Raw genomic sequence first — 23966 nt, forward strand, 5'->3', positions numbered from 1 at the left:
ACTCGGACTCAACCTTTAAGAACTCGGACTTGAGTCCAACTCGGCCCCTTTTGGACTCGGACTTGGACTTGGACTTGATGTTTGAGGACTTGGTTTTGACTCGTACTCGACAAAGGTGGACTCGGACCCAACTCTAGAGTTTTGTGATACCTAAACAAATATTTAATTACTATAATACTGATTTCTCACTAGAACTAACATCAAAAGTGCAAAAAGTAATGTAACTTAACACCAAACCCAGCTTTCAAAATGCCATCTTATTATTATTATTATTTTTTATTTTTTTTAGCTCAACCATCACGGAATGGAATGCACAGCATTGTGGGATATCAAAGGCAGCAAAGGATACATCTGTGCTGCCTTCAAAATTCGATCAGAAGAAGGTACCACCGGAGACTTTGGATTAGAACAAGATTTTGGATTCGAACAAGCCTTGATGCCTTCCTGCTTTGGAATGCTGCCTCCAAAGTGTGTCGATATCTCCAGGAGGATTCAAGAGACCTACCTACCAAGAGAACTAACATCTGATCAAACATCACCCAACATTAAAATAAATATATATATATAGTTAATTTGTACGATTTTTAGGCAATGCTCGTCTTTTGTGTGTGAGATGCAGTAAATATTTTGTTTTACAAAATTACTTTAATCTGCGATAATAGAGGCACTCTTGGTTCTTATATAAAAAGGGGATGCACTTTATTCTAAGGTGCCCCTGTTACAGTGTACTTACCGTTAAGAGCCGTTAAGAGCATGGCACATTAACATAAGAAACTGATGTTTCAAAAGTGGATATAAAGAGAGATATGTAGGAGTATATGTAACTATTGGGTGTTAAAGTGTACTTATACTGTATATTTAAGTACTGAGTAATATTATTTAACTGCATGTACTTACTATATTGTTAGGGTTGGGATTAGGGTTTGGCTAAGGGTTACTTGCATGTAATTATGCATAAATTATTTTGTTTTTATAATAGTTAGTACATTCAACGTGTAACTAGGACACCATCAAATAAAGTGTTACCTAAAAATGCTGTGACTGAAAGGTGGGGTCAGATGGGGATAAAAGCAGTACTGTGTGTGTTAGTTCTCCTAGTCTCCATGTGTTTTATTGTTCAGATGAAGCAACTGTCCATCTGATATTCTGCACTTCCCTGCCTGAAATGCTCTTAACGGCTGCAACATTAACTAACTGTGAGTGACTGAATAAGTTATCGAACATATTTATCAGTAGTCCTTAAATTTATGTATTTTTGAAAACGACCTTTCATGTGGTGTGTAACACATGCAGCTCTAAGTAAATTAAAACATCCTGCAAAGTTTTAAATCTTAAAGTGCACCCTGTATAAAGTTATTGTCTCTCAAAAGAAAGAGTCGTTTTTTAAAAAGAAACCCAAGCCGTTGCATGTTGACATTAACATGGCACATTAGGATAGGAAACTGTATAGTTAGATATTTCAAAAGTGCATATGAAGAGAGATAGGTACAGGAGGAGTATATGTGACTACTGAGTGTTACATTTTCTAATAAAGAAAAGAAAAGAAAAGAAAAGAAAAGAAAAGAAAAGAAAAGAAAAGAAAAGAAAAGAAAAATAATAAAATATAAAGCTGGTGATAGTTAAATGGTAAACTTACAATAAGGTATCATTTGTTAACATTAGCAAATATATTAACTAACTTGAACTAACAATGCACATCACCTTTAAGCCCAGTTATATACAGTGGGGAACATATTTATTTGATCCCCTGCTGATTTTGTAAGTTTGCCCACTTACAGTAAATTAATGATCTGTCGATTTTTATGGTAATGTTTTTTTTTTATGGATAGAGACAGTAAACCAACCAAAAATCCAGAAAAATACTAATTATATAAAGGTTAGAGATTGATCTGCATTTCAGTGAGTGAAATAATATTTGATCTTTGATTGAAACATGACTTAGTACTTGGTGCAGAAACCACGGGGCAGACGTTTGTAGTTGGTCACCTTTATTGAAGATCAAAAAGTGAAGTGCATAGTCAGTCTCTTTTGATCCCCATGACATCTGCAACGGTTATATGATTTATGTATTATTTCATGTATAATTTTTTCAGAACTACTCCATCTGTGTTTTTAAAAAGAATATTTTTTTTAATTATTATTTGGTGCGTATGATCCAAAAATGGCATAAATGTCTAAGACAAGCACCTATCATGCTCATGACTCTGATTTGAGAGAAGGACCATCTCTGCCTCTGAGCATTACCCATGAATCTTTAGGGACAAACAAGGTCAAAAAGTGGCAAGTTGGAATATAGGAACAAAGCTTCTAATAAAAAAAGCCAACTCTGACCGGAATGCATGGCCGAAAAATGAAAACCAGGCCACCTCTTGGTATCATGTTCAAAATGATGAAAATGAGTACCAGATCAAGTGCCGGCTGCAAACATGGCAGTTTGGGCCCTCTCACGACTGAAAGATATAGAGACGATCAGCTAAATTTAGACAATGCTGCACCTTGTTAGTGTGCAGAAAGAACAGTAAGAGGGAGTTTTAGAAGGGTTCCATATGCATCAATCCCATTGGTTATTGAAGCATAAGCCAGTTGCAACTTTGTCAAAACCTCGAAAATGGATAGACTTTCAGAGAACGCTTTCCTGAAGGCCTTCGATTTTCTTTTTTCTTTATTTAATACAATATGTCATATGAAGCCCTTGGCTTTAATTTCTGGAGATTGGGTATCCGCTGTCCCGTTCAAGGAAATGTGATTTGAGGAGAGGTGAACTGTTTAAGTGGTCATGCATTCACCATGAAATATGCACTTATTAAAGATGAAAGATTAGGTTACACTTTTGCCACACATGCTTAATGTGGAGTCCAAACTACAAACATGCAGCCAAACCTTCCCCTTAGTGGCTCTAATGCGATTTCTTGTTTGTACGTAAAGCAAATTCAGGACTATCGGTCAGACAGAACAAAACATGATCTTTAGATCTTTAAAATCATACAACAGAAACAATCTGATGATTCTTTAAGATGTTGTAATATATAAAAAAAGAAAACGACTGGTGATACTTTATTTTGATGATCCCCTTTAAATATATTGCAGCCCAAATATTATATATTAAGTGTCTTTAACTGCTAGATTTAAATTAATATTATTATACAATGCACTTACTGTGTACATATATATTTTTAAATTGTCCTCATATTTGAAAGTACACTCTAGTAATTAGATATAATCATTTTTGTAGTTACAGCTATAATTACACTGTTGACCATATACCTCTACACATTTAACCTAACTATACCACCAAACCTGCCCCTAACCTTACCCATATTCCACCTGAATATCATCATTGATATATCCTGAATATCATGCAATTTAACATGAACACAATATGTACACTGTAATAATGCATTATTCTGTTACTATACTACAGGGCTGTTGAATGCTCAAATCTGACAAACGTTAGCTGTGCAATTATTTTCAAGGAAATGCATGGCTAAAGTAGCTTCAGGCAGATCTTGACTGTATTACCTGTCTGTATCACTTCGTCAAATTAGTTTAGTTAATTTCAAAAGTCCTTACAGCCTACAACAGCAAAAGAACCAAACCCCACAAATACACTGACCAAGCAAATGAATATATAAATCAATATGATAAAAATTACCAATTATTTCTGTAATTTTGCCACAAAATTATATTTATGTATGGAAAGCACACACTCTCTCCCATAGAAAAACACATACAGTACTGATATTCACTCACACATACTCATTTTAAGGACAAAAACCCAATCAAAGTAAATCACCTCATTTTTCCTGCTGAATAAGGTGCCAAGACCGATATTTCTTCAAACATTACAGAGGTTGGTCTGCACGCTATAATCTTTTATTGAAATTAAAGCAGGATAATAAAATGGACAAACGTTTCAGCACTGACTTGGGCAGATCGTCAGACAAAGTCAAAACGTTTGTCTGTTTTCTTCTCCTGCTTTAATTTCAATAAAGATTTAAATAGTTCAGACTAGCCTTTGTAATGTTTGAAGGACAAATGTCTGGAAATACAACATCTGAACAATGCCTTGAGGTGCGCTAACCGTAGTATAAGCCAAATAATTGATTTCGACCCATTAAATTATTTAAAAATAATGCACACACAAGATGTACATTATTCTCTAATAATTCAATGGCCCATCTTCAAATATTCCTTATTTAAAACATAGTATTTAAATACATCAAACATAAATTTCGACCCATTCTGCTAACTATAATCAACTTTGCAACTACATCAGTTAGCAGTCATTAGAGTATTAGACTATTGTCTTAATATCTTACACTTTATTTTAATGCTCCTTCAGCAGACATCCCACTGATTTTAAATAACTTTTCAACTACGTAAATTTATTCTACTAACCCTAACCCTAACCGAACAATCTGTTATTACTAATAGTTGACATGCAAACATGTGCAATGTTAGTTACTTATTATTAACTGAATTACTGTACCAAACGACTAAATTTCATTTTGATCTAATTGTGTACTATATCTGAGAGGGAAAAAAAAATAATAACTGAGAACATGAGAAACTTATACAAGATGATTGGCTGTGTCAATTATTAAAATCTATGGATTTGTCAGTGTGTTGTTTGCAAAGTGGTCTGTTTAAATACATTCTGTCAACATGCTGTTATGCTCTTTATATACACACACTAATTTCTATATCTGCCGAATGAGTGTGTGGGTACAGAGTTTGTTTGTGCTCCTGTCTGCTCTTACTGTTTGGTTGACTCAGAAATGCAGAGGCAGTGTGTCATCTTCAGGCTGATGGGAATGCTTTGCTGTCACGAGATGATTGAGCATGCTGAACAGTGTTGCCACTGCACGGTTCACTGCCAGAGTACTTAGATATGTCCCATCAGCAGAGCACAGGCCCGGTCCTGCTCCTTTTCTTTTGCTTTCTCTCTCACACCTGTAAGATTCCAGTAAAACACATTCACTGCCTCTTCCTTTGTATTCCTGTTTTAGGTGGATGACTCTTCTTTCTCCTGCCATGTTTTGCTATGAAAATGCACAAGGCACGCAAATTTTCTGATTGAATGGCTATGCATATGCAAGTATGCACAACCATATTTGAATTGAGTCAAGAGGTCATAGTAAGGTTGTGTACGTGTTTGCATGCGCATGTGTTTCTAACAGGAAGTAAAAGTGCCCCGTAGCCAGGCGCTAAAAGAACAATCTGATTTCCCTCCAGTGACATCATTAGCCAAACAGGTTTTCACGGCTATCAGCCAGCAGAGCAGTTGGGTGTTTGAACTGAAGACTTGAAAGGCTCTAAACAGCACGTTCTCATTTCAGGTAACTTAACCTAGCCCATCAGCGTGGGCTCTTCTGCAGGCCCCCCAAATACCTGTTGTGAGAGCTCTGGTACGGTCTGTTTGTCGTTAAGTAGGCTATGAATGCCCTCGGGACTAATGCATGTACTTCCTTCACACTTTTGTCATAGTTCATAATCTGCCATAGATTTTGAAGGGGTTTCCAAATCACCCCCTAAAAGGTTAGTTGGAGTTCCCACCAATAAGATACACCTCTGACCTGATTTGTGACAGATTCATTCAAAAGACACAAATGTTCAGTACTTTCAGGGATTCATTGAGCAATTTATTGAGAGTTGCTTCCTGTGCATCATTTTTCATACATTTGTGCATTTATGAGATGTTTATCTATCGTAAGCCTTGAAGCAATATTGTTTTGTATATGACCATTGTAATTCAGATGGTTTAAGTAAAAGCAAACAGCAGCTTTAAATAACTCAATTACACAATTAGGTGCATAGCAATATTAAACCAATGCGTCCCACATGTTTGCTCTAAAGTAAACTGTGCAAGTAACTGCCCAGTTCATGTAAACACAGTAAAAATACCTCTGAAGCTCTCTGCAATGGCAAAGTCGGAGCCTGTGATCAGAGCTTTTCAACCTTTGGAAAAATAAACCTTGTGCAGTGCATTGTCAGATCAGATGGAATATCCTGTTTTGTCAATTCAAGGGCTGTCCTCCTGAACCACCGAATATGCGTCCTCTATAAACATGTGTTTGATGGCTTATCTATCAGTTTTGTCTTTATTTATGAAATAATGATGCCAATTGATCAGTTCATGTGATTCTTTCCTTCCTTACATTTACAGTACATTCATGCATTTGGCACTTTAATCCCAAACATCTTGCATACCATACATTATCAGTTCATGCATTTCCTAGGAATTGAACCCATGAACTTGGCAGTGCTAGAATAGCAAGTTGCATGTGTTTTTAATTGTTGTTTAATATATTTAAAATATCTAAATCTTCTTAAAACTATTTTTTGATACAAATAATAATAAGAATGATAATAATAATAAATACAAATAAAAAAGTAATGACTAATAAATAAATACATTTCTGTCTTTATTTAGTCACCCTAATGTCATTGTAAATCCATGTAATTTGTTATATTACTTTTCTCATGTGTACAGTATGTGCCAGTAAAGGTTTTCAGCGATTTCTAGATCAACAGCTTAATGGTTCACCTCTTTAGAACCATTGGTTACCAGTCAAAATCTGCTTTTTAGTTAGAACTGTATTCTGTATCTGTATCAAATTCTTCATTTATTAACATATTTTGCGCTGTAGGACCGTCGTGTCCTTTTGGTTTCACATGATATACATATGATGCATAAATAATACATTCATCTGAATGTGAATATGAATTTGTGACTGCAGTAGCCGTGGTTTGACCTGAATATCTCCATCAGTCTGACTCCTGTCTCATTTCCTGCAGCTGCCCACCATCCAAGTCATAATTAGAGTCTGAGTAAATGGAGAGATAGGTTGTACTCTGCGTGCTGTAGGGAAATTGTTGTATTGTTTATTTGCTTCTGTAATTTCTCCCAACTGAAGAAATATCTATAGCCTTAGCAACAAAGCAGTTGAGGTTTACTTCTCTGGGTACATCACTCCACCGCTGGAAACAGATGCGGGACTAGCCTGATAGAGACATAGCAGTCATCGTTACACAGCTGCAATAAATAATTGTTTTTTGCACAGTAGGACATTCTTTGTGGAGATCGTTTATGCATTTAAAAAATATATTTGAATGCTAAACTGTTTAATTCAACAATGATACGTCAAAGGGCTAGATACTAGGAATAAAAACGGCAAAGAGAGCACAATGGTTGTGTGTTTGAAGTGCCAAGAGTATTTTGGTGGTATGTGAATTGAGCCTCTGGCTGGAGCCTTGGCGGTGTGGCGCCTACTGGGGCGACCTAAAACACCCTTACTGGCCGAGATGTATTCCCGAGATTTTCAACAACAGCGACATCAAAACGAGCCTTGATCGTTTCTAATTGTAGGATTATTTAATGCTGTAGTCTGCTTTTATTTGGGGAAAAAGATATTATCATTCAACCACACTTATTGAATTGCAGCAATTGAAAGCATTCTGAGAGCAGACTCAGCTTTCATCTGCAGTGGCAATGATCATTAGATAAGGACTGGCCGGCCAGACTGATCATGAACAGTTAAAGAATGAAGATTTCTGCCTTCCTTTCCCTGTCCTCGTTGTATTCTCTTCTCTCTCTGAACTGTAACTTATAGCGTGGAATATCATGAATACAAAAGATTGGGTTTAGACTCTGGAAACATGCAGTAATTTGGCCTGTTTTAAAAAAATCTTGCTACACTGACTTGAGATTGGTGAATTCATTTGTATCATGTGAGTTGCTCCTCATAATCTTTTGCAATGGAACAACCTTTTGATAATATTTTATAAAAACTGTATAATACATTATTAAAATAAAAAAAAATATCAGTTAATGCTATTTAATGGACCTGAGCTAACATGAACTAACAACAATCAACTGCTGTTATAATACTGACCTGGATTAACCTTTGTGCGTCCCTCAAGTCCTTTTTACCAGAAACTGATTTTTAAAGAATAAAAAAATTTAAAAAATTAAAAAAAAAAAATGTATGTTGATTGTTTTGGTTCAAGGCTTCTTTCCTTTGTCACAATTGGAATACAAAAAATAAATAAATAATTAGTGGATTTTTTGCATGGAAGAGATGAATAAATATAAAAATCTGGCACAATCCAGTAAAGATTTTTGAGACCTTTTAGACAAGGGCTGAGACTACAGAATTACACCAGTGCAGAAAACACTCACATACACACACATAGAACACATTATAACCTTTTTTATGTTTAGTTTTTTTTTTGCTGGGAAATGACTTAAAACAGTTATATTTGAATTGAGGTGGTGGAGATTTTTAAATATATATTAGTGAAGTGAAGTGAAGTGACATTCAGCCAAGTATGGTGACCCATACTCAGAATTTGTGCTCTGCATTTAACCCATCCGAAATGCACACACACAGAGCAGTGAACACACACACACACACTGTGAGCACACACCCGGAGCAGTGGGCAGCCATTTATGCTGCGGCGCCCGGGGAGCAGTTGGGGGTTCGATGCCTTGCTCAAGGGCACCTAAGTCGTGGTATTGAAGGTGGAGAGAGAGCTGTTCATGCACTCCCCCCACCCACAATTCCGTCCAGCCCGAGACTAGAACTCACAACCCTTCGATTGGGAGTCCTACCCTCTAACCATTAGGCCACGACTTCCCCATAAGGGAATATATTTTACATTATATATTTATTACATATTTTTTAAATTGGATATGTAAAGGGGCCATATGATGTTGCTAAAAATATATATATATTTTGTGCATTTGGTGTAATGCAATGTATTTATGTGGTTTAAGGTTAAAAAAACACATTATTTTCCACATAATGTACATTATTGTTTCTCCTCTATGCCCTGCCTTTCTAAAACATGTAGATTTTTACAAAGCGAGGTGTGCTCTGATTGGGCAGCTATCCAGTGCGTTGTGATTGGCTGAATGCCATGTGACTGAAATGTTATGCCCCTTACTATACTGTGATGCCATGTCTCAGCGTGACAAGACAAAACCAATAAATCCCATTATAAACCAGGCATTTGTTGCATCCAGCGGTGACATAATTACTGAGTGTAATGACTTATATTGTCTTTTTTTTAGTCGTTGCATATCACGCTGCATAAACATAAAACAATATCTGGAGAAACGACAAACAACAAGGGCTACTCTGCCCTGCTCAAAACTCACGTTTGAATCTGTTCTGGAACAGTGTTGTAAATACAACTTAACCACTGATTTCTAGTTGTGTCCTCTTTTGGAAGGCCAAAAAAAGTAGTTTCTCTTTCACAACGAAATACACAGCGTCTTTACAACATGGCGGCAGCGGCAACAGCGAGAATCAAAGATTCAATTTTTTTTTTTTTCCCACCAGATGGGGTCAGAAAGACTCAGTGACCCCATTCCTAATTAATCTGTAGGTTTTTGATGAAAATGGACTGGTATTCTCTCTCTCTCCTCTCTCTTTTGAAATAGTGTAACAAAATTGCTTATTTCCTCATATTTTCTTAGAAATAACCAGAATTTAAGGTACATAAAACTAAAATCACAAAAAGATAATGATAAAAAAAACGACATAAATAATAATAACAAATAAATAAATTATATATATATATATATTATATATATATTACTGTCATATATTATATATATATATATATTACTGTCATAAAGTGTGACAGGTGATTTTAGTTTTATGTACCTTAAATTCTGTTATGCTATATATATATATATATATATATATATATATATATATATATATATATATATATAGCATAACAGAATTTAAGGTCAATTTGATCATTTGATCAAAATGAGTTTTTTGGACAAAAATAAAAATTTGTGTAATTTTAAGCCATTGGGTCATTTTGACCCATTAGGGACACTTTTGTTACAGCTAAGGGAGGGACGTACGACGTACTGTAAATTGTTCCTTATTAGTTCATGTTAGTTAATGAATTAACTAATGTTAACTGATGCATCTAGTAAAGTGTTATAAACATTTATATTTACATTATTTAAGGTTCATTTCAGATGTTAAACTGTTGGTCAGAATCTATTTGTGGAGCAGTACATGTCACTTTGACAAAATAATTAATCAAAAATCATGATGCAATCTTGAAGGCCTCTTGTTTACAGTGTAAATTCCTTGTGTTTTTGGTTCTTTGTGCCTTATTTTAACATGATGTAGTTACACATTACAGTTATTTTAGTAACAGTTAAATTTTTACAGTTTTAAGTTTTAGTTTCATTTCAACTAACTACAGTATAATAAAAACTAGCAACTAAATCTAGTGCATGTGGTTAATTATTAATATTACTTTATGCATTGTGTAATTACACTGTAACAACATCATCTTAAAGTGTAACCACAATTATTCTGAATATAAACACTTGATTACTATTCATTTGCCACAGTGCTTTCAAAGATTGAAAATTTAGCAAAAAATAAATGCCAAAAATAAATTGTGCACAATATTACAGCACAACAAATAACCAGAACTAATGAGTTAATGATACCAATAAATTCTCCAGTTCTCGTCGACATGTGTTTGGCTAGATCTGTCTACGTTATTTGAGAACAATTTGTATGGATATGAATAATACCCACAAAGTGTGACAGTATGTTTGTCCAACTGCCACAGTGATTTAAAAAGCATTTTATCATGCTGATTTATGCAATTAAACATGAAGTTGCTCTCTGCAAGCTCTGACAGACTGTATCTTCTTATCCTCAAAGGTTTTCTATGGCCTGATAAAGTATTCTTATCACAGTCATTATGTGGTTAACTGTCTGGCCATGGAAAGGAAAAAAAAAACTCTATGTTTAGATTTGGAGAACTATTTGACATAGTACAACCACGTGTGATAATTTGTACACACATCATGTTTGGGAGTCTAGCTTTAAACAGCAAGAGTTCGAAAAAGATAACTCTTGCAGGACCAAAGGCATATGTGTTTAGTAAGAGCGATTGGGATATAGACGGTTTCATCGGGCGCACGCGCCTGGACCTAAGTTAACTTCCGGTCTGTGTTGTGTATATCGGTCTGGCTGCGGTGCCATCTACAAACGCAGTTAAAGTCAAGGTGATAAGTAGACTGAAGTTGGGCTCAGGTGGTTGTGCTGCGGGATGTGTTTCCCATACATTTATTTATTTTTGGAGACTCGCAACAATTTTAAAACTGATCGATTTTCAAAAAGGCTTCGCTAAATAAACATGAGTAACGTAACGTTACGTAACGTACTGCACGTTTAATAATAATATTTCCTTACATTTATGTTTAAATATCAAAACGAAGCACGGGTGTTTTTATATCTCTGTATTTCTGAAAGAAGACGTGCATGTTATATGCGTGATAAAGCGTGTGAGCGTACCAGCTCTGCTTTGTTTACAGCTGTTACTGGGGAAACCTCTATTTCTAGGGCTTTATGTCTATGCTTTAAAACATCTCCTGCTGGCAAATAATGAATTAGCATTTTCATTAAGTCCACACAGAAAACACATTTTGTTTGTTATCAAAATATCTACTCTAGAGGGACTTGGCTGTTGTTATTGATTCTATTTGGAGTCTACCGGAAGTTAAGTTAGGTCCACAAAAGCGCTCACGCGCATTAACGTTTGTTTATGTTGATGCCGTTGAAACCGTCTATACATATGAGTATTAAAATAATCCCAAATTGATATCCCAAAAATTTCTGTCAAGATATAGTCTGTATTCCATTTATACCATGCTTACATTTTACATTTCTTGTGGGCAGTACAGCTCAACCGTGTAATCAGGCAAATATTTAATATTTGTAAATGAAGACTCCCATTCAGGTCAACCACATTCGGATTGGGATCTAATCAAAAGAGATCCCATAGAAATCCAGGTAACTATCTTTTCTTGCCCTCAGTCAGCAAAGGAGTGTTTTGACATGGTTTATCTTCTTCATCGGCAGGTAATTTATATCAGCCCTTAGCTTCTCTATTCCACTATCTCTCTCAAGAACTCAGCTTACAAGAAGGAGGGGAATGCTGGTGGCAGGTTCTCACACTTCTCTGTGGAGGAGGGGAAAAGTGAGCAGACTATCAGAGTGCCCTCATTGCGGGTAGTCTCTTGATGGCTTCTGATGCACCACAGTTCAACGTTTTCTCCAGTTCACACTGTTAGAGCACACAGAGATGAACTGTAAAACAGTATGACAGAGCTGGCAGTGTTTGATAATCAAGGACAACATTTCTATGCCATCTATCAAAGGAGATGGCACAATGTTTATGAAAAAACAGCTAAAATCGTAGGGGCATTACCTGAATTCACCCCATTGTTTCAAATATTTTAGTCATCTTTGGTGCCTAAACAGAGTGGTGCCAAAACAATCTGGAAATGTTTTCATGGAAAGGTGTTATCTAAACTGCATCTAATTTAGAGAAGGTACTTCTGGTTCCTTAGAGCACTATTAGACAACTAACAATTGGAGTGTGGCGCCAAAGAACTTCTTGGATTTTTCTGTTTAAAAAAATGGACAACAGCATAAAGAGGCCAACATTCCTGACAGATCTGATTTACTTAGCAAAATGTTATATGATAAATTATTAATAAATATTTGCAATATTTTAGATTCAGAAACATAATTTGATATCTACAAAAGACATCAAACAAAGTGGAAGGGCAGCAATATATATATAACACATGATATGTAAAATATTTGATGATATGTTTATGATATGGATAAAAGCGTCAGCTAAATGCATGAATGCATAAATATATATATATATATATATATATATATATATATATATATATATATATATATATATATATATATATATATATATATATATATATATTAAAGAGTGGCTTTATTTTGCTTACATCATTCAAAGCTTACTGTGCTCATAAGCCAAGTGATCCTACATGTGTTTATGATAAATACAGTGGAAAAAATACTGAGAAAGGATTTGCAAATAAAAATAAATAAATAAATTGAGACCTGCACTTTCAAAATGAAATGAAATCCCAAATGTAGCCACATGAGGTTTTGTTCAAAGCTTTTTTGTGTGTTTGAGATGAGAAGAGGTTCCAAAAAGCCACCCACATTTTACCCATTTGTGAGCAGCCAAACAGCTACCAGCACCTATTTATGGATTAGGCATCTGCCAACTCAGAATTCTCCTTCTGGTGAAAAAAGCCTTGAAAAATGGGAGAAACATCCATCATACCACATTAACTGGTTAATCATAAAAACAGGAGCATTATTTAATTGAATGATGGTCTGGATTTATATGACGCAATATGACTACAAGATGCTCTTGTTTTTTTTTCATTGGTTATAGAGCATTTTTCCTGTTTTATTGTCAGTAATACCAACAGAAAAGAAATAATGTCCATGAGGTGGCAGAAAATAAATAAACAAATAATAGTTTGTAGTTATAATTCCAGAGCAGCATCAGATTTAATTGTATGCATTCAGCATGTAAGGCCAACTCACATTAATGCTATTTCAGTTGCATTTTCATGTACTGTACCAGTATACCAGTATTGTCCATCTCGTGTTGGATTATTTTTTGCTGATGACCTAATTAATTCATGAAAAAAGAAAAAAAAACATCCAGAATTTCAGGATTTACATGTTGTTACATGGTTTTGGCAAAACCTGATGACCCTGAACTAGCCAAAAATAATAAATAAATAGGCAAGGGAGGACAACATAAACATAAACCAGTATGGTATTTATACCATATACCATATTAATAATAGTCACCACATTGAACTAAAATGTACTAACCCTGGGTATGACAACTTCCCAAAAACATTTCCAGACTCCTTATCTGCTATTCTCCTTTGATAACTCCAGCAATGTCCTGTGATATCCTCTTTACTCCAGTGATCCTGTGTCATAATGAAACCTCCAAATCCACAGTCATTGGAAAGACACTTGACCCAAGAAAGGTCAATTACTCTAAGGACCCATACAACTGCAAGTAGGCAGTTTTCATAAAAAGATAATCAACCTTCTGGTTCCAGAGAGGTCAACTGTCAGTGTGATTATCTGGTGCCCAGAGCTCTGCTACCCACTTCCACTTGTTCCTGTTACTCTGGAACAACTGTGTGGAGCCATTGATTTCCCTAAGTTGGACTTGTGAAGTGTGTATAACCTCATTTGGACATGGAAGTATAACGAGTCTAAGACCACCTTTGTTACACCTATGGGGCACTACATGTACCAGATCATGCCGAATGGCCTGGTCAATGCCCCTTCTATATTCTTAGGTTTTATAAATGAGGTGTTCAGGGAGTACATCCATCACTTCATCCTGATCAACATAAGATGCAGGTAAGTCTCTACTTTTTACCAGGTTTGAGTTTAAAATGTCCTATTTTCCAGTCAACAGATGTGTCAAAGGTAATGCCTTATCCCTATGGTATCATTCTGAAGAAATTACTGATGATCTTGAACCCATTTGCCACCTAAAGTAAGTGATCTAGTGGTCACTGGAAGATAGGATCATCAAGGCTATTACTACCGAGTGCACCAAACGCAGCTATGTACCCTAGTCACAATGGACCACTCTTCTCTGGATCAGTCTCTCCTGCTCCTCCGAAATCATTTCTGATGGCACACAAATGGCAAGGGATGTCAGAAAGTTTGTTCTAGGATGTCAAAACTATGCCATCTCCAAGGTTATTTGCCATACCAATCAATAAGTTGTTTCCACATTGGATGATTCCTTTCTGAGAACCTTTCCGCCATGGCCACCAGAACTCCTGGAACCAGTTCCTTGCTTTAGCAGAATATGTCCAGAACTCCCTATGACATCTCAACCCATTTTATTGCATCCTTGGGTTCTAACTTCCAGTCCTAACTTCTAACCCTAAGGTTGTGGGTTCGAGTCTCAGGCCAGCAATACCACGACTGAGGTGCCCTTGAGCAAGGCACTGAACACCCAACTGCTACCCAGGTGCCGCAAAATTAATGGCTGCCCACTGCTCCAGGTGTGTTTTCACGGCTGTGTGTGTTCACTGCTATGTGTGTGTGCATTTTGGATGGGTTAAATGCAGAGCACGAATTCTAAATATGCGTCACCATACTTGGCTGTATGTCACTTTACTTTATTAAAAACATCCGATTCAGATCATCAGTTCATTAGTAGAGACTCCAAGGTCTGAAATGGGTGTGTCAGACCAAGGAGAGATGCTAAATGTGCAGTATTGGATGGGCTCCAGTAATGTGTTTGGGAACTACGTCTGATGAGCTGGCATAGGTCTCAGTGGTGGCAGATATATTTCTGTGATAAGTCCAGCATGCGTCTCTCCAGTGGGACTCCTGTGTTACTCCAGTGCTCTCCAGAATAATTTCTGAGTGTAACCATGCCTCCATGTTTTCCAGTTCTGCTAGTTGGGTATGCTTTCCATCCTCATGTATCCTTCATTGTTTGATTAACCATCACCTTGGCAAAAATACTGGAGATGGTATAGCACACAGGCGCTGGTCATATAATTAAAATATCATCAAAAAGTTGATTTATTTCGCTAATTCCATTGAAAAAGTGAAAAATATATTATATTCATTCATTACAGACAGACTGATATATTTCAGATATTTATTTTAATTTTGATGTTTATAACTGACAACTAAAGAAAAATCCCAAATTCAGAATCTCAGAAAATTGTAATATTGTGAAAAGGTTCCATATTGAAGAAATATTGAACAGTTCCACTCATTCTCTACTATAGGAGAGGAAGAATTGTATAAACTTGTTAAATCATCTAAACCAACAACATGTATGTTAGACCCTATACCATCTAAGCTCCTAAAAGAGGTGCTTCCAGAAGTCATAGGTCCTCTTTTGACTATTATTAATTCCTCATTGTCATTAGGATATGTCCCCAAAACTTTCAAACTGGCTGTTATTAAGCCTCTCATAACTAGTTAATTATAGACCAATCTTGAATCTCCCTTTTCTGTCCAAGATACTAGAAAAGGTGGTATCCTCACAATTATATTCCTTCTTAGAGAAAAATGGTATATGTGAGGATTTCCAGTCAGGATTTAGACCGTATCATAGTACTGAGACTGCTCTCCTTAGAGTTACAAATGATCTGCTCTTATCATCTGATCGTGGGTGTATCTCTCTATTAGTTTTATTGGATCTTAGTGCTGCGTTTGACACAACTGACCACAGCATTCTTTTGCATAGACTTGAACACTTTGTTGGCATCAGTGGAAGTGCATTAGCATGGTTTAAATCATACTTATATGACCGCCATCAGTTCGTAGCAGTGAATGAAGATGTATCATATCGATCACAAGTGCAGTATGGAGTACCTCAAGGCTCAGTACTAGGGCCGCTACTCTTCACGCTTTATATGTTACCCTTGGGAGATATCATCAGGAAACATGGTGTTAGCTTTCACTGTTATGCTGATGATACCAGTGAAACACTCCAATTTGAAAAACTAATGGAATGCATAGTCAATATAAAAAATTGGATGACGAGTAATTTCTTACTGCTAAATTCAGAAAAAACAGAGGTGTTAATTATAGGACCTAAAAACTCTGCTTGTAATAACCTAGAACACTGTCTAAGACTTGATGGTTGCTCTGTCAATTCTTCGTCATCAGTTAGGAACCTAGGTGTGCTATTTGAACATAATCTTTCCGTAGTAAGCCACGTTTCTAGCATTTGTAAAACTGCATTTTTCCATCTCAAAAATATATCTAAATTATAGCCTAAAGCTCTCAATGTCAAATGCAGAAATGTCAATCCATGCATAATCCATGTCAGACGCGTCTGACTGAAACGGTTCTTGACTCGTGAACGAGTCATAATATGGCTTGGCTCGGTGTTCATCTTCAGTTCTCTCTTCACAGCAGTTCAGTCAGTGTAATGTTTAAGTAAATGAATTACTCCGGGATATTGGTTTGTTTGAACTCAAAGCTTAAGTCATTTGTGGATTAATGCATATTGGAGAACAATTGGAGATTTGGTGAACAGGTTCAAAAAGATTCGGTTACATCGAATGATTAGTTCGTGAACCGGATATCACAAACTACTTTGTTTTGAACTCCGGGATATTGGTTTGTTTGAACTCAAAGCTTAAGTCATTTGTGGATTAATGCATATTGGAGAACAATTGGAGATTTGGTGAACAGGTTCAAAAAGATCTGGTTACATCGAATGATTCGTTCGCGAACCGGATATCACAAACTGCTTTGTTTTGAACTCTCTCTCACAACAGACACAGAAGAGAAGACAATGCTGAATAAAGTCGTAGTTTTTGCTATTTTTGGACCAAAATGTGTTTTTGATGCTTCAAAAAATTCTAACTGACCCTCTGATGTCACATGAACTACTTTGATGATGTTTTTCTTACCTTTCTGGACAGTATACCGTACACACAGTTTCAATGGAAGGAATGAGAGCTCTCGGACTAAATCGAAAATATCTTAAACTGTGTTCCAAAGATAAAAGGAGGTCTTACGTTGTATTCTAATTTAATGCATTTGGGATTTTCCTTAATTGTCAGTTAAAATCATCAAAATTGAAAGAAGTAAACATTTGAAATATATCATTCTGTGTGTAATGAATGAAAAGTTTCACTTTTTGAATGGAATTAGTAAAATACATTTCTAGGCCAGAAAACAGAAAACAAACTTTTTGATGATATTCTAATTATAGGACCAGCACCTGTAATGAGAGATTTACAAACAACTTTTAAAAGGCGGTATATTTTGTGACATATTTCACAAGGCACACCATGATTATGTAAGTATTTTGTAGCATAGTACACTACGGTGTTCCTTGCATTAATAATTGTTTATCAATTACTTTTATTTATAGGACTTTATGAACATATGCATGCATTATTAGGAGCACAACATAAACTGCTTGTATAAATTTGCTCTGAAAGAAAAATGAGGCTCATATAAGTAAGCTATGGCTTGAAGAGATTATTTTTGCTTTACATTGTGAAGGGATTCGATACTATTTGAAGGGATATTTGGACAGTTTGCACCCTTTTATCTGTTATCTTGATGGAAACCTTACGGACCATTGCATTTGTTAATGGTTGGTTGGTTTGTTGTATCTTCTTCTTCTTTTTTCTCTTCTATTTGTGAATATATTCTTTGTACAGGTAAAAGATACAAAATATGTAAGATTGCAAATCCATCTTCAAAATCTTTGTATTTCAATAAAACTTATTTGACAAATAATAATAAATGTTTATAAATTGTTTACTTGTCATTTCTGAGTGAAAATGGCATCTACACCAACAATTCCAATGTATTTTTTTATATATTTCAGGATTTATTTATTCATACACATTTTTGGATGTAAAACAATCTCTGTAAAATAATAACAACCACTCTACTTAATTACGGAATTACAATCATTCCTTTCCAGGTAACCAAAGTTCTACATCTGGCAATTTCTCTCTCTTTCAGACCATCATTGAAACTTCCATTTAAAGGATGGCTCCTTAAAATGACAAGCTTTGCTCACTGCTGCTATAGATGTAAAGCTTTTCCTTAAGACATCTTGGAATATTTTTACATGCCATTTCCTTCCAGTGAGGCCATTTCCCTGAGCTGCCATAAGTCACCATGCTGTTCTACAGGCTGTAGATTTATGAGGCTTGTAGCTGACGACTAGATCGGTTCAGCCCAACAGAGTTCATGCAGTCAGGCCAGCACCACAGACCAACATCAGCTCACCCACAGACCCAATAACTCAAACAGGCATCCAGACAACACAGAATAAATGCTTAGATGAAACTTTCAGAACTGTTCTGTTTGGTCTCCTAATCCTCATAATGCATTCAAAATCTGTATAGCAGAGTAGTTCACAAAAGGTTCACATTGGGTCCATATTAGTATCTTAAAGGTAGTGCTTATGTGTAAATGTTAGCATCTAAATTATACATATTTGTTCATATACATATTTCATTCATGTTTATGTTTATCTACAAAGTTGATGAGATATGGGAAACTGGTAAAAATAGTAAGTTATGTGTACTTTGAGGGTATTAAAGCATTAGCAAAATTTTGTTCATTAAACATTTTATTTGTATGTATCTCTTCTGGATGAAAATGGACCCTGATGCATTTTGAGGGTTAATTACACATTCTGTGTGCTGCTGTTAGGAAGACAATAATAAAGTTCCTCAGACAGCACAATCCAAATACTTACCAAACCTTGTTGTTCTGGGTACTAGAGGGGCGTGAGATTTTGAATGTGGTTCCACGGCAAGTTGTCAAATATACCATGATGTCACACTTGCCCGTATTACTAAGGAAATGCTATCTGCTCAACAGCCAACAGTCACACCCAAACACACACATGCTCACTTATACAGACAGACTGTGAAAGACCAACCATATACAGCACAGAGCTTTGGAATATCACAACACGGGCGAGATGAGAGAATGATGAAGGAAGTGCTTTTGAGTCTTTGTGGACCAGCCAAACAGAAAAAGAAATATTATCAATCAGGGCAAGACAGATGCCTCCAATCCCCCTCCCTCTTTCTCTCTCATTCTCTTTTAGTATGAACAGCACTTATTTGAGTGACCTGGGGAAACAATTTAATGGCTGCTGCTAGACTCAACGCTGCAGGACTGGGTGGTCTCGTTGGCTTGAGGGGAACAGATTATCATGTACAGTGTGTGTAATATGTGCAGCGCATTGGCGTTATAACTGAACAACAAACAGTCCTCCCTCACCCTTCCAGTGAACTGACTGATGAGGTCAAGAGTGTATTTACATACGTCTGCATTTGGAGCAAATTACAGACCTCCTGGAGTATTTCCCAGGCCCACTGCTTTGTGTTTCCAGATCAGGAGCAACATTATTTAATGTAATCACCTATCAGAAGTACAATTAGATAATGGGAAAATGGGATTTCATTTTTTGTTGCCGTTCAACTCACAGGTTGAATAGTATAATGCTATATTCTGAAGAAATATAAACATGGATAGCAGTGAAAGCAAAATGGAGGGGAGAGAGGTCAAGATGAAACTTATATATAAAGCACTTTTTGCAAAACACAATGCACAATTCTGTATGTAACACGAAAAAAAAAAGGTTGTGCCTGTGATATTTTGAATGCAATGATTCATTTTGCAAGGGATGTGAGGCATTTTGCATTATGTGTGTGACTGAATTTATTTAATATAAAATATATAATTACATACAGGATAAAAAAAAAAAAGATTCTGCAAGAATCTTATAAAAGTGTGTGTGTGGGTGTAAACTGTGACTGTAAAACTGTAAACTGTAAATTTTGCTCCATTTTACTCACACAATTAGGACAAATTAGGTAAATAACATATTTATGACAATTTTTTTTTAAGTGTGAATCTGGGTTGGATAACATTTTAAAACTTAAAAGCATAATTTTGTTTGTCTGAGAGATGCCTATATGGCCTGAGATGACATTAAAACAACAAAAAAATATTTTATTATGAAAATTGTTCAAAATGTATCATTCTTGTGCATTTGTTGGCTGGAAAAGTATGGTTTCGCAATTGCTTTCCATTTGTTTGTACAATACAAATGCAATAATTATTTCCCTAATTATTGTAAACACTAAGTTGCTGTTTCATGTGGAATCACTCATGTTTGATGCCTGTTCTGATAAGGCACTTTTGAAGTTTCTTTGTATATGCTGTAAATTGTTTCTTTTGAGTTCACTAAGAATCAAAATGACTCCTATTTCACAACTGGGAAATAGAACAGGCACTTCAGCAAATGGGTTCTGAGCCAAAAGTCCTAAACATCTTTTCCTGAAACTAAAATTAGTCCCATAATGAGACGAGCTTTCTTCCTGTCCCCTAAACAAATCCTCCTGTCTAGTATTAATGTAACGGCATGGATGACAATGGAAAATGAAAAAAAAAAAATCTTGAAATGATCACAAGCCTCTGGTTTTGCTGGTAAACAGGTTTAGATTTTCAACAAGCTGATGAAATATTGTTTTATGTTTGTGAAAACCAAATTAACATCATAAAATAAAAACAAAATATATTTGTCCATCAACCAATTGTTTTTTTTATTTTTTTATATATTTTTTAGTGAGTGTACAAAACATTGGTATTTTTACCAATGGATCACATTTAATTGCACATTAATCTCTTGTATGTCGCCTAATGAGTCTGCTGTAAATTTAACTGTAGAGGAGGAATTTTAAAGAGTTTCGACGATCTTTTGATCAGGCAATGAAGCTCTTCGTGGGTTGGCTGGTTGACAAGTCTTTACAGTGTACAGTATAGTGTCCAGTTACCTTAAGGTTTGATTTTTGCCCCTCATTAGACATTCTCCATAGTGAGTAACGAGTCAAGTGATCCACTGGAGCAAAGGGTTGGTGAGAGATTGGGCCAAATGAAAACCAAATGAAATCATTCTGGTAGACGTGGCCTTTACTGGATCTTGTCTCTCACAATTATAGGCTGTCTTTTATGACCATTTCCCCTTAAAGAAAACTTTAAAAAGACAGTTACTACCTTCTGCAATAAACTTTCTCACAAGTACTGCGGTGCAGATATTTTTGACAAAAGTACATCTAGCATATAAAATAAAAGTAAGAAAATAAGATAAAGTTTGTTTATATCATTATATTTTGGATCATGTATCTGGGAAGTGCATCCTACAATTTCAACACCAAATTAATGTTTGTTCCAAAAAGTAATTCATCATTTAAAAAGGTCCAATGTTGCTATCAGCGTCAGGCCATTCTGACAAAAAATAAAAATAAAATAATGGAAATTGCGGTATACTGTTCTTGGTTATTAAGCAAACAAAATATAAATCAATCAATCAATCAAAAAATCCATCAATTAATTTGCATATGTGTTCTTTGCCGTGTATCATATTTGATACATCAGGATTTAATGACGGAATGAAGTAATAAACACCTAATTTTACTGAGAAGTTCAAACTGAGCAAAAATTTGCGATATGAATCAGCTGCTGGTATTTTTATGGGCAAAAGTATAAATTCTGATAGGTTGTAATGTAAATCAATGAGATCTTTATAACAGTACAATAGATTCTTACATAATAATATAATTATAAATATCAGTTGTCAACTATATCTCCCAATAATATATCTTAGTAAGATGATATTTTAATGCTTTCTTTTATAATCAAAGCTCTGTAGTTTCAAAACATATAATACAATGCAAATACATTGATGACTGAGAGATGAACAAATAAACATTCCTCAAAAGCCTGAGTATCATGTTGCGCTTTTCCACTACACAGTACCAGCTCGACTCGACCCGCCTCACCTCACCTCTTGGTTTTCCACCTTTTGGTTTTCCACTATGTAAAAGTTTTACCTGTACCTGCTTCCAGGTACCTTTTTTTTTTTTGCATCGCCTCAAGCGAGGTTCTGTGCGATATGAGGTGATACTAAAATGTGACATGAAAACACGGCAGACAGCCGATTGGTCAGAGAGAATTGTCACTATTCACTGAGTCATCATTGCACGCATCAGATGGAGTATCCTGAATAACCCTGCCAGCAGGGTTTCATTTTAATGCCCTCATGTGTGTGGGTAGCGGGTGTGTGTCACGTAGAAGATTATGTCACGGCAGTTTCCTGTGGTGTCGCGATGACAACCAGGTACTATTGTTGAGGTACTATCTGCAATGGAAAACTGAGCAAAAAGCCAGCCGAGCCGAGATGAGGTGAGTCAAGTTGAGCTGGTACTGGTAATGTAAAAACGCCAATAGTTGATACTCACAATTCAACATGATTTTTTTTATTATTTTATTTGGAACTTTACTACTACTACTACTACTACTAATAATAAAAACAATTAGAATTTGCATCATAAAAATCTCTAAACATTTCAGAGTTATGTTTAGAACTAATTAGCCTTGTGAACCTTGTGAAGCTGCACATGGATCCTTATGTCACTGTCTCCTCATTACAGAAGACTTCGCCTGAAATAAATCCAGCAGTTTTTATCATTTTACCTAAGAGGTATCTGCTAAAGCATAGGTTCTGGCCACACACCAACAACTAATAAACTGACTTACCTCACTAACCGAAGAAATGGTTAGTGGTTACCTCACTAACCTCGTTTGACATTCCCAGAGAAGTTTGATGGCTCACCCTCGAAATGTAAGGGTTTTTTTACTCCAAAGATCCATGTTTCTTCACCAACAACCCATGTTGTATCCCACAGATGAGTGTTGTATCACATTTATCTGTTCACTTCTCACTGGAAGGGTGTTGGGCTACCGCTGTGTGGAGTGAGAATCATACTGTTTTCCCTTTCTTCTCAGCCTTTAACGAGCGGTTTAAGAACGTTTTGGAACATCCCGCTGGTGGAAAGGATACAGGTGAGCAGCTGTTATCTCTATGCCAAGGAAGGGGTTCAGCATCAGATTATGCTTTCTATTTCCGCACACTTTCTGCACAAACAGGGTGGCTGGACGATCCTCTCAAACTACACTTCTACAGAGGTGAGCATGGAGGTACAGTCTGAATTAGCCTGTCAAGACAAGGGGAAATCCTTGGATCAATTAATTGGGCTGGCCATCCAGATTGATAACCTCCTTCACTCTCGTCGTTAGACTTGACTCTCTTCGGTTCCATTCCGCACCACATTGCCACCTCCTGACACCGAAAAATCCACGCAGATCAGCTTTACTCCTCTCAGTGGAGAGGAGAGAGAGAGACACATTCACCAAATACTGTGCCTATACTGCGGATTATATGGACACATGACAGCTTCATGTTCCACTCGTCCACCTCGCAATCCTTCTTTGGTAAGTTCAAATCTCTTCCACTGCTTTAGAAATTCCAGTCACCTTAAAGATAAATGGGCAGATCACAGAGACTCTGATTGACTCAGGGGCTGCAGGAAATTTTGTTGACGCTAGTTTTGCAAGAACTCATAATAGTCCTCTTGTTCCCTGTGTGTCTCATTTGGCAGTGGCATTTGCAGAGCTAGATGGCCATCCGTTGGGCACTGGGCGAATTCAATTCATCACCAA

This window comes from Carassius gibelio, chromosome B18 (genome assembly GCF_023724105.1).
Source record: "Carassius gibelio isolate Cgi1373 ecotype wild population from Czech Republic chromosome B18, carGib1.2-hapl.c, whole genome shotgun sequence".
In the NCBI taxonomy this organism is placed as follows: domain Eukaryota; kingdom Metazoa; phylum Chordata; class Actinopteri; order Cypriniformes; family Cyprinidae; genus Carassius; species Carassius gibelio.